Consider the following 13311-nt stretch of genomic DNA (forward strand, 5'->3'; position numbering starts at 1 on the left):
TTTTCCAAACTAGGAAGCTAAACGATGTCAACGAAGACACGGTATCGCAATTCAGATTATCAATGCAAAACCTTCAACCCACACAGACAGCACATCATACAACATCAAAAATATTCGTATCGCCCGCGCTGCAAACATCAACTCACGTATTTGTGCGCAACGATAGTGTACGACCATCATTAACATGTCCTTACGATGGGCCGTATCCTGTAGTCAAGCGATCGCCGAAATTTTTCAAACTACTTGTACGAGGACGCCACACGAATATAAGCATAGACCGCCTAAAGCCAGCATTCATAGCAAATCCCGACTATACGGAATCGACTGTCACGCAAAATACAGAGGAGCAGTCTAAACATACTTCGATGAAACATACTCGCAGTGGTAGACACGTTAGCATACCACATCGATTCCGGTAGTTTCATCTAGCGGGGGAGTACTGTGCCACCCTGCACTATTCCATCTTCATACATACTAGCTTTTACTACATATGTTCTATTTTGTACACCTGTAGTTGTTATTCATTTTCTCTATACCATTCTTTTTGCAATACTTACTGGCTAACAAGTGCGCGCTTATACGATAGCGAAATAAAAAATCTTCAACATAGTTTTTATTTACAATAGTTAATAAAATATCAATATTTATTAACCACGGTTTATTTACTTATAATTAAATAGTCGTTCTCGTAACTGGAACCAATTTGGGGGGTTTAAAATCAATAAAACCAACCAAATATATTATATCATACACCTAATATTTGCATATTGCAATACAATACAAAAACCGCTTGCGAAGACAAAGTTAGAAAAATTCAGGCAAATGTGTGGTTTAGAAAAATTGATCAAAGAGGAGGAGTGTTGAAAATACAAATATACTATGTCCAAAATAGCTTTGTCAATTTATACACATGACAACCCTGTAATATATATATGTAAGCGCCTAATTTCTTGCGAAAAAACTTCTTACTTCGAATTTGTTACTGCTTCAATAAAGAACGCAATTAAAGAAAGATCTCGGCTTTTCAATACAATTAAAAATGAGTTGTGTTCACTGAAGAAAAGTTCGACATGGGATTTAGTGAAGCGTCCAAAGGCCACAACGTAATAGGAAGTCGATTGGTTTTTAAGCGAAAATCGAGTATGTCCGGCCCAATTTTCAAGGCACGCCTAGTTGCAAAGGGCTATTAACAAAAGGAGGACGTTGATTATGGGGAAGGATTTTCTCCAGTGGTGCACTAAGTTTCTAGTCAAACTGTTCTTTTGATCGCAGCAGTAGAAGACTTGGAAATGGTGCAGTTCGACGTGAAGACAGCATTCTTAAATGGGGACCTAGAAGAGGAAATTTTCATGGAGGTTCCAGAAGGTCTTGAAGTTGACGGTAAGAACCTAGCTTTCTGCCTCAAGAAAAGTATGTATGGACTAAAACAAACATCCAGAGTGTGGAAGAAGAAACTCACAAAATTCTTAAAGGATTATATCATGATCCAATCGAAGGCAGATCCATGTGTGTTCGTCGGTAGTGTAAATGGCAATAAGATTATCCTAATGTTGCATGTGGACGACGAATTGATTTTGTCAAAAAGCAAACAGACACTGGAAATATTGATGGCTCATTTGAGTGACAATTTTGAGATGACACGAGGAGAAGACGGTAATTACGTTAGCGTTGAAATACACCGAGATCGAGAGACTCTCAACTTCCGATGGATGATATCCTCAGGCTGGTAGTTTTTGAGAAAAGATACAAAGTAGAATTGGGAGACAAAGTTACAACGGCTACACAAGATCGTATGGTACACAAATGGCTCGAAGACGCCAGAGGGGATTGCAGTCGGAGTCTTCGGACCCAGAGCCAAAATATCAGCACCTCTAAGAGCACAACCGGTAATTTTCAAGTCAAGGAATTTGCCATAAGTCAGTGTGCTGAGCTGAACATTCAGCGCGGATACTCCAATGAAACAATTGCCATACTCAGTCAAACAGTCTGACCACACTAAAGGCAATTGCAGTGTTTGAAATAAAGTCAGCACTGACCCTTGAGTGCGTAGAAAAGCTGAATCAATTAGAAGTACACAACGTAGAACTGCTGGCCCGGGTCCCAGGCCACAGGAGAGTAGAGGGTAATGAGCAGGCGAACAACCAGGACAGAGAGGCAGCAACTGCATGGCCCATCGGCCCGAGCCGTTCCTGCCAGTTGGCTCACAAGGGCATTTATTAGTAGAAGGGAGGGAAAAGAGAGAAGAACACTGGAGTAATACGCCAGGTTTGAGACAATCTAAGTTACTGTTAGGAGGTTATAGCACAAGTCGCTACGGGACAATAATAGGCCTCTCAAAAGATAACCTAAGGATCTCAAGAGGTATTCTTACATGGTATTGTAGACTGAACAGACGTATGCAGAAACTGGGCATACTATCGAATAACACATGCCGATTTTGTGATCGATCAGCAGACGGCGGATCACATCATTCCAGGATGCGACAAAATCTCAAGACGTAGGGCTAAGTTTATAGACTCACCATGGCCAGAGCATTCCCACATTCAATCCCTCAAACCAAGAATACTGCAAGGGTTCATAAAGGAAGTCGGCTTGGATGAGGTGCTGTGAAGGAGATATGTAAGTCACTGTGCAATCTTCAATAAATTATCTATCTATCTACGTTCCGGTAATAAGCACCATTGTGGTACTAGCCCGACCATCTCGGGAACTATTAATATGACTACATTAAACCTTCTAGGGATTGAATATTAATAATGACCGCAATGTAAGAGTCTGCTAAAATTTACCATTCTCCATGGAATGCTCGATATATAACTTTCCACGTTTTGAATCAGTAATGAAAAGAGCAAAGTTTACTAAAATTTTAACTGGCTGTGGGTAATAGGGTAATGGCAACGGCGACGCAGCGAAAATGACAAAAATCTTGTAAATGTACTGATCATAATTAATTAATTCCTCCCTTTCAAATGCAGTTCTATGCATACATAGGTGTATTTTGCTCTCCAAACGCTAATTAAAGAAATCTATTGTTATTTACATGAACTTCGAACTCTTTGGTATTTGCATTTTTCGTTTGATTTTCATTAACAGCATGAAAAATTATCAATAACAAATTCATACGTGTGGTTTATATATTTAATATGGTAGGCCATTTACTTACCCTTTCTGATGCGATGATTTCTGGACAATCGGGCCTGACTAGACGCGATTTATTTTGCCTTAAGAGAGCGCGCTTAAAGCGAACCATATCATGTTGTGGCACACCTTCGGCGATGAAAAGAATCACAAGCATTTCTGCTTATGACGCTTCTAGGATAGCAGCTGCAGCTCCCGGTGGCGGCACATAAATAACAGTTGCATACGGATCATTTGCCCATTTTAATTCACATTACATTATCTACTATTGCATATTTTAATCAATATAAATTACCGAGGAAAATACTGGCAAACCAAGATGCGTAGTGCCACCCTTTTTTGGGGAAATACCTTCAAGCAGTTTGGTACCATGTTATAAAGCTTGTTGGCTGTGGAAAGTACCTTGTTTATAGGTAAATCCTTGGCAAATAACACGTGAATCTGCATTTGATTGTAGGTTTCCTCTTGTTTTGCCATATTCTGAGCTAAAGCGCACCCCGGAAGAGACGCTATCTATTAGAATAATATAACATTTTTTATTACTTAAAAATGCACATACATACGTATGAATGAAAAGCAAAAAGTAATTAATGTTGTTGTTGTTGTAGCGATAACAGTTATCGACTTTGATGGTCCTTTGCCGGATGCAGATCCGGTACGTTCCTGTAAAAAGCACCATTAAAGTACTAGCCTGAACACTTCGGGAACGATTTGGTATGACCACATGAAAGTTTCTAGGTCATCCTCAGAGCCTCGGCTGTATATATTACGCTGGAAACCCCTTGAAAGGGTTGCGCTACACAACCCCTTGAATTAATTTGTATGTCGGGGTTGATTGTGGATAGGTAAGAGTTTAATTTGTTACAGTGCCTAGATCAAAGTTGAACTAGAGTGACGCGCGATACCCTAGGGAGACTGCGTTCCTCTTCTGCAAGGAAGAGGAGTAGCGGCCGTGGGGTGCGAGCAGGAGCGGGTACTTGTTGTAGTTTGCTGAGCAGCGGGGCTGCTAGAGGGTAGTGAGGGGCGCTAATACGCTGACTACGGGCGCCCTTCGGCGGTAACAGCAAGGAGCCACAAAAGATTTGTAAAAGGTCCGAGGACTTCGGGTTTTGGGGTCTAGCCCAGAACATCCCATCCGGTGAAACCATCCCTTACACGTGACACACTGGCAAGAGTGTGACCGTCCTAAAAAGACTCTTTTCCGGCAAACGCAGCAAAACCATTTCTCTGGACCGGGATCAGGTACAGGTCCCGGATTGGGTTCAATAACTTCCCGGAGGAGAAAATGGCGCAGTCCCACTGCAAGGATTTGCTGGGAGTATGAAAATTTGTGGGAGGGATGCAACAATTAAATGAGATTACACTTAAATGACAGACCTGGTCGGGATGAATCCCGTGTCGCTCCGGTGCATGGAACCGACTGCCTTGTGAAGCGATCTAACGAGCACTCTAAAACAACAACAACCTGCTGAAAAGTTTAAAACGTAAAAGAAAAGACACGCTGATGAGTAGCGTTTGAATATGATTGACTTTATTAAAGAAATGCCTTTCTTTTTATACAAAATTTCTTATTCTACATATACATAGTTACATTAATATTTTCAAACCAAAAGTATATACATTCTGCGTCAGCATATTAGTTTGACCTAATTTTAGATATCTGTCATTGTATAAATATTTTGGCAGGAACATTGACAAACTGTCATTGAGATTCGGTCACGCTATTAACGAATTGGTCAATGCGCAAGTTAAATGTAACCGGATATGGGTCTTGGTGTCGGCATTTGTATGTAATATTGAACTCCCTCTGTGTTGGGGTTAACATAATTTATATAGGTCCATATTGTAATATGAATGCAATATGGCTATGTGTGATCTGCATAAAAAATACATTGGCATAGAAGAGCATAATGCATAATTCTACAAGCGCATTGACATAGGAGGGCATAATGCATAATGCTACACCATCCACCTATTACCCACAGCCAGTTAAAATTTTAGTAAACTTTTCTCTTTTCATTACTGATTCAAAACGTGGAAAGTTATATAACGAGCATTCCATGGAGAATGGTAAATTTTAGCAGACTCTTACATTGCGGTCATTATTAATATTCAATCCCTAGAAGGTTTAATGTAGTCATATTAAAAGTTCCCGAGATGGTGGGCTAGTACCACAATGGTGCTTATTACCGGAACGTAGATAGATAGATAATTTATTGAGGATTGCACATTGACTTACATATCTCCTTCACAGCACCTCATCCAAGCTGACTTCCTTTATGAACCCTTGCAGTATTCTTCGTTTGAGGGATTGAATGTGGGAATGATCTGGCCATGGTGAGTCTATAAACTTAGCCCTACGTCTTGAGATTGTGTCGCATCCTGGAATTATATGATCCGCCGTCTGCTGATCGATCACAAAATCGGCATGTGTTATTCGATAGTATGCCCAGTTTCTGCATACGTCTGTTCTGTCTACAATACCATGTAAGAATACCTCTTGAGATCCTTAGGTTATCTTTTGAGAGGCCTATTATTGTCCCGTAGCGACTTGTGCTATAACCTCCTAACAGTAACTTAGATTGTCTCAAGCCTGGCGTATTACTCCATTGTTCTTCTCTCTTTTCCCTCCCTTCTACTAATAAATCCCTTGTGAGCCAACTGCCAGGAACGGCTCGGGCCGATGGGCCATGCAGTTGCTGCCTCTCTGTCCTGGTTGTTCGCCTGCTCATTACCCTCTACTCTCCTGTGGCCTGGGACCCGGGCCAGCAGTTCTACGTTGTGTACTTCTAATTGATTCAGCTTTTCTACGAACTCAAGGGTCAGTGCTGACTTTATTTCAAACACTGCAATTGCCTTTAGTGTGGTCAGACTGTTTGACTGAGTATGGCAATTGTTTCATTGGAGTATCCGCGCTGAATGTTCAGCTCAGCACACTGACTTATGGCAAATACTTCGACTTGAAAATTACCGGTTGTGCTCTCAGAGGTGCTGATATTTTGGCTCTGGGTCCGAAGACTCCGACTGCAATCCCCTCTGGCGTCTTCGAGCCATTTGTGTACCATACGATCTTGTGTAGCCGTTGTAACTTTGTCTCCCAATTCTACTTTGTATCTTTTCTCAAAAACTACCAGCCTGAGGATATCATCCATCGGAAGTTGAGAGTCTCTCAATCTCGGTGTATTTCAACGCCAACGTAATTACCGTCTTCTCCTCGTGTCATCTCAAAATTGTCACTCAAATAACCTATCAATATTTCCAGTGTCTGTTTGCTTTTTGACAAAATCAATTCGTCGTCCACATACAAAATTAGGATAATCTTATTGCCATTTACACTACCGACGAACACACATGGATCTGCCTTCGATTGGATCATGATATAATTCTTTAAGAATTTTGTGAGTTTCTTCTTCCACACTCTGGATGCTTGTTTTAGTCCATACAAACTTTTCTTGAGGCGGCAAACTAGGTTCTTACCGTCAACTTCAATTCCGTCTGGAACCTCCATGAAAATTTCCTCTTCTAGGTCCCCATTTAAGAATGCTGTCCTCACGTCGAACTGCACCATTTCCAAGTCTTCTACTGCTGCGATCGCAAGAACAGTTCGACTAGAAACGTAGTGCGCCACTGGAGAAAATCTTTCCCCATATTCAACGTCCTCCTTTTGTGAATAGCCCTTTGCAACTAGGCGTGCCTTGAAAATTGGGCCGGACATACTCGATTTTCGCTTAAAAACCAATCGACTTCCTATTACGTTGTGGTCTTTGGACGCTTCACTAAATCCCATGTCGAATTTTTCTTCAGTGAACACAACTCATTTTTAATTGTATTGAAAAGCCGAGATCTTTCTTTAATTGCGTTCTTTATTGAAGAAGTAACAAATTCGAAGTAAGAAGTTTTTTCGCAAGAAATTAGGCGCTTACATATATATATTACAGGGTTGTCATGTGTATAAATTGAACAAAGCTATTTTGGACATAGTATATTTGTATTTTCAACACTCCTCCTCTTTGATCAATTTTTCTAAACCACACATTTGCCTGAATTTTTCTAACTTTGTCTTCGCAAGCGGTTTAGTTAATAAATCTGCTATCATTTCTTCTGAAGCACAATACTCAACCCTAATTATATTTTTAGAAACAAAGTCTTTGATAAAATGATATTTTATGTATATATGCTTAGACCTTCCATTAAAATTTTCATTGTGAAACATTTTAATGCAACTTTGATTGTCTTCATATATTTTAACTGGTGACGTTGTTTCGTAACCCATGTCATTTAAAAGTTCGTATAACCATCTCATTTCTTTACTTGCTTCAGCAAGTGCAATATATTCTGCTTCAGTAAAAGAAAGCGAAACACAATTTTTTTTACGACATGCCCAGCTTATTAATCCTCCATTTAAATAGAAAACATAACCACTATGTGACTTCCTATCTGGACTATTTTCACCCCAATCAGCATCAGCATACCTGTGAAATTCAAGCTCGGTTGCATTAACGTTGCTTAATCGCAAAACATAATCAGTTTTGCCTTTTAAATATTTCATGACGCGCTTAACCCCATTTTAATCATTTTTAGTCGGACTAAATGTCAAGAGCTAAATTTCGGCATAATCTATGCAAAGGTCAATTAATTTACTTCGAGCATGTTGAGGTATTTGTTTTAATTAAAATAAGTTTTTTCGTACGTTTTTCTTCTGTTTCTGTCTTATGAATTGTATAAACATTATAGTTTGAAAGTGTTTCTGTCCGAATACTGTTTCTTTTTACATACTTGACATCATCCGTGGTGTTTATGACTTTAATTATTGGGTTACTGGAATTAACAATGCACTTCGCTGTGAAAACGCCTTTTTCAATTTCCTGAGAGTTCACGAAAAGTGGCTCGGGTGAATCTCCTAAATCAAAAAGTCTAAAAATTTCACATCTTGGTAGAATTATACAACTGTCGCTTTCTGTTCCATGTAGGATTGGTATCGCGACTTTTTCATTACCTACCCAAAAAGAAATACTATTTCTTTCATAATTAATAATGCATTTGTTAATTTTCAGAAAATCTTTACCTAATATGCCATCGGATGGAATATTAAAGTCTTCATTTACTACATGTAAAGTATGTTTAAGAGAAAAGTTAGAAAAATTTGAAATTGCGTAATTTTACCTAAAGTGGAAACTGAATTGGAAGTAACACCTATAATGTTGATAATGTCGTTTGTATTTTAGGAAATATTACTGTCTAAACATGATATCTTTATTAAAGAAATGTCTGCTTGAGTGTCTACTAGGAAAGAACAAAATTTTTGTGACTCGTTAAGTTGTAACTCTATGAAATCTGAATAATTTAAATTTAAACAGTATATGCCTACTGGTGAAGGAAATTCGCTTACTCGCTTAGTTCGTCCTCCCTCAGTGTCGCTCCCGAGGGGCACTCGCGTTTAAAGCGCGTACGTTTGCATTTCTACCTCTACCGTTGGATGATCATGCATTGTTTCTTCTATTGTTACTATTATTTGCATTTGAGTTTGAGTTTGAACGTGTAATGCTATTGTTACTATTTTGGTATCTATTTCTATTGTCATATCGATATCGCTGACTATTGTTACCGTTATAGTTGCTTTTGTATGAAAATGAACTATTATTTCTATAGCCAGTATAGCTGCGATTTGGGTAAAAACCACGATAACTACCACGTTGTGCTAGAGGATTAGAAGAAGGTGAGGCCACGTTTGCACTAATTGGATCGTTAAGATCTGGTTTTACGTTAGAAGAAGGGTTAACTAAGGTTGTACTATTTGAGTCGTTAAGATCTAATTTTAAAGTAGAAGAAGTTGAAGTTAATTTTGTATTATTTGAAGCTAAATTAGAAGTTAAATTTTTAATGGAAGAATCTTCGAAGCTTGGAAAATCTGTTGACATAAATAATCTATTTTCCTGGTTTGTGACTTCTTCGGTCGAAGATGAAGCTAAACTTTTTTAGCTTGAGGCTGAATTATCGGAATCGGATTCTGAGTCTGAATTTTTTTGCACTTGCTTACCACTTCTACAGTACATATGTAGTTATCAGAATAGCAACAATAATTCAGTTCGAACTATGAAATTAATGAAGCACTTATTTGAATGTCTGAATTTATATTTGAAGCTGAAATGTTTAGGAAAAAAAAAATTTTGTAAAAGGGAACTGATTTACAGGTAAATAGTCGCTAAATAAATATTTAACAATTTATTGGAACAGTTAATTGATACTGCAGTATACTGGTATGCAAAATCTGTAAGAAGTAAGTGAATTTAAAATTTGCACAAAAGTATATAGGTATTAATTGGTAAAAATCTTAAAATTGTGGTAAACTTGTTCAAGAAAACCATTTATATTCACGCTTTGTTCAAAAAAAAAAAATGCGTATATTTTCACGGACGCACCGCTTTATAAAAAAAATCTCACTTGGCTTTTCACAGAACCATCGTTTATATCAAAAAAAAATTTAATTGGTTTTTAACGGAACCACCGCATATATCAAAAAAATTATAAATTTTATAGGATACTTGCAGACTGTTTATTTAGTTCACTCAGTCTTATATGGTGATATTTTGTTGAAAAATTAATGTATTGAAGAAATTCCACCTGGAGTAAGAGAAATCTTTAAATGGAAGGTTTGTGAGATGATGATCGAAGCTTGAAAGTATGAGAATTTTGTATTTTGAATCATACATTTTTTTTTTTTATTTGAAATTTGAAAATATGAAAAATTTTAAGCAAATGTGAATTTGTAACAGTGAGTTTAAAAATTTTGAGGCAAAATAAAAATTGCAGACTTGAAAATGTTGATACTTATAAAATGGTTTGTAAATTTTAAAAACTTGTTGAAAACTGCGGAAGTATTAGTGGTTAAGTTTAGAATTTAGACGCACGCACCGTTTTAGTAAAAAAATCAAGGTGATTATTAACATACGCACCCTTGTAATCAAAATCCAAAATATATTATGCGAACGCACCGCATTTAATAAAGATTGCAATATTTCGTACACATACATATGTGTTTAATAAAAAGACGTTAGTAAAAAATGTAATACATACATACATATTATATACATATTTTCTGCTGCTGGTCTTTTCTGGTTCCTACTGGTGCTTGTTTCTTGAAAATATGCCACTTACTGTGTTGTAGTCGTACGGACTAAAATCGGCATCCCAAAAAATGTTTGGCAGAATGAATGTAGCTTGAATTTGAGTTAAAGTTTGTGAAAATGGTATATTCCGCGTGTTGATGATATTGTGAAATTGTTAAGTGGTGTCGCGACTGACTCTACCACGTAAAACTCTTCATAATTAAGAAAATAAGGCAATTCCACCATTTTGTATTCCGCGCCGCGTGGTTTCGATGTCACGGTCGCCATGTGAAACAATGTCGTTATGTATATTGTAATAATTACCCACATTGTTCCTTTGTAATTTTGCAAATTGCTGCATGCTTATAATTGTTCCAAAAAACCCACTTGAAGCACTGCAGCCGGCAAACGATAGAGAAATATCACTAATATGTGTTTACACAAGTTTTTGGCGTAGATACTTTTTATTTAAACTTTATATATTTTTGTTTTTACAATTTTATATAATTTTATGAAATTCAGGTGTTGCTTTTTCAGTTGCCAAATTTTTAATGGCGCCATTCACGCGCCGGGTTGCATTCGCCTGTTTTGCGCGACATCAGCTGATGTATGGCTGATGTGGTGAGTTGCTCTTAGGGTGTCGTTACATCCTGCATCGCATCAACCCAATAATCCTTCTCCTCCTTAATTTTAATAGCCTCATTAAAATTTTTTGGATCTGGAGTGAAAGATGCCAAACTAACATTTTCTTGAATTAATCCTTTTGGTGGAATGCCTTTATTAACATGAATAGATGTTCTACGAATAGGTGCTTCAACAACATCACTAGAATCCAAAAACTCTTTTTCGTAGTCTGGACGAAGAGGACATGTCTCCGTTCTACATTTCGACGATTGTAAGATTATTTTCCATCTGGACAAAGAGGCCAAGTCTCCGTTCCAGATTTAAACTTTATGAGATTAAAGGTTATATCCAGACGGAAAGAACGGGTCTCCGTCCATATTGGATTTATTTTGTTATTTTTGGTTTTAATTTTAATAAAATGTTTTATTTTAAATGAATATTGGTTGGGTGGCGAACGCTTTAATAAATTTGAGTTATTTTGAAAGTTATATTGACCCTCTAACATGCCTTCATGTGGCTGGCAACTCCACTCCACGAAAACTTGTAATTTGGACTACGACCGAAAAATTTGTTATTTCGAATATGATCGAAAGTTTGTAGCTTTATTTTTATTTTGTGACTACATTTGTCACAAGATTCCAACCAAGAAAGGTTTCAGACTAGTTTTTGTAGTATTCGACAAAAACTCTTGCTAAATAATTTTTAATTGTAAGTCATTCTTAACCTTTAACGTTGTTTCCTATTTCTTTTGCCATTCGTGGTAATTTTTACAAGAAGATTCAGTAAAACATTAATGGCACATTTAATTTTGAATATTGATGAAAAAAAAATTGGTTCCTGTGATGCGCCTCGGGAATACGCATACTCAAAATTGGTGTTTATTTATTTTGCTGAAATGGCAACACCACCAGCGAAATTGAAGTGTTAAGTGAAAGAGAATGAAAGAATGACAAATGGAAGAAGAAGAATGTCATTACATAATAAACATGATGATGGTAAGTAAACTAGTTGTAAAATTATATAATTTGTGTTAAATTAATCATTTGAATAACTTCTTGTTTTCTTTTCTTTTCAGATTATGCAAATTACTATGAACTCTTGGCATACACACGTACTTACACGCCTGAATATTGATTCGCCCCAAAAAGAATGATTTGAGGTTTTGCCCTTCACGGATGAAGGTGGACATCAAACAAATTTACATATGCGAATTATGTACCGGAATAATGTAAGATGTTTTAAGACAAGATGTGCATTTAAGTTTTCTTTCTAGTTTTTGTGCTAGAAAATCGAGAAATGATCGCAGAAGCGATCAGTTGTAAATATTAGTTTATTTGTGCAAAGTTAATTGCAATTGTTTTTTTGTAGTGCATTCCTCGTCTCACAATACCCAACAAAAAATGTTGTGAGTTATTGTGAGAAATAAGAGAAAGCACTTAAACTTTAAAAAAATGTTGTTATGTATTGGAAAAAAGAAATGCACAATTTACGAATATGGGTTTTGTTTATTCATATTGACGTAGTAAATGCACATCTGTTTTTTTTTTTGTTATTGTATTGTAAAATTACACTACACTAATTTTTTAAGGCAATGGTTAAAAATCATTGTACAAAATGCAATGCAAGCCATTATTTATACTCTTATTGAGTAGTTTTAATGATATCGGTTTGATATCTACTAATTATACCCGCATGCGGATGGGTATAATAGGAATTTTTTTTGCGGTTTAGATTTCTTATGTAGTTAGTCCAATTACACCAACTTGACTTAACATGATAAATTAATTTGATAATGAATGATGCCGGTTGTGTTAACCAAAGTTTTGTCAAGTTATTGTAGTTGGACTGTTATTTGTCTGAAACAATATTAAACCATTTTATATTTAGGAACCGATGGCTTAGAAGGATTTTGAAACGAATAAGAACCCAAGCGAATAAACGAATGTATTTCCCTGCGGCTACCGAACGTTTGTACGTGGTAATTTGCGTGTAGTTAGCTTGGTAGTTAGTTTTGTAGTTAATTTATGTATTTTATATATGTTTCCGCTGGGAATATAGGTTATTTTTCAGGGATTTCGTTTGTAGTTTTCATAGACTTGGTATCTGCACCTTGTCGACTTTTGTCTTTTAATTTTGAAAAAAAAGTTGTTTACTTTGTACGCCGATAATTAGAAATGGCATTACCTATTTTGATGAAGTGGAATGTCCTGATTTAAGGGTCGGTTTGGTCATCGGTGGATACCTCTCCACTTGTTTCATTGGCTGGGGAAGTAGAACCAGTTTGGCCAAGGGCCTTGTAATTTGACCTTTTTCAGTCGTGATGTCGACAACTCGTACAAGGTCGTCTGCTCTCGGGTGGAGTTTGACCACTCTTCCAAGTCTCCATTCGTTTGGAGCTACATTGTCGTCTTTCTCGACGACGAAATCCCCTATTTTGATGTTT

At 36.9% G+C, this 13311-nt stretch overlaps 1 pseudogene; it reads right to left on the bottom strand.

Annotated features, from left to right (window-relative positions):
- Positions 1–575: 575 nt before the first annotated feature.
- LOC137235184 (succinate--CoA ligase [ADP/GDP-forming] subunit alpha, mitochondrial-like) lies at positions 576–6925 on the bottom strand (annotated as a pseudogene).
- Between the last annotated feature and the right edge of the window lie 6386 nt (positions 6926–13311).

This window comes from Eurosta solidaginis, chromosome X (assembly GCF_040869045.1).
Source record: "Eurosta solidaginis isolate ZX-2024a chromosome X, ASM4086904v1, whole genome shotgun sequence".
NCBI lineage: Eukaryota > Metazoa > Arthropoda > Insecta > Diptera > Tephritidae > Eurosta > Eurosta solidaginis.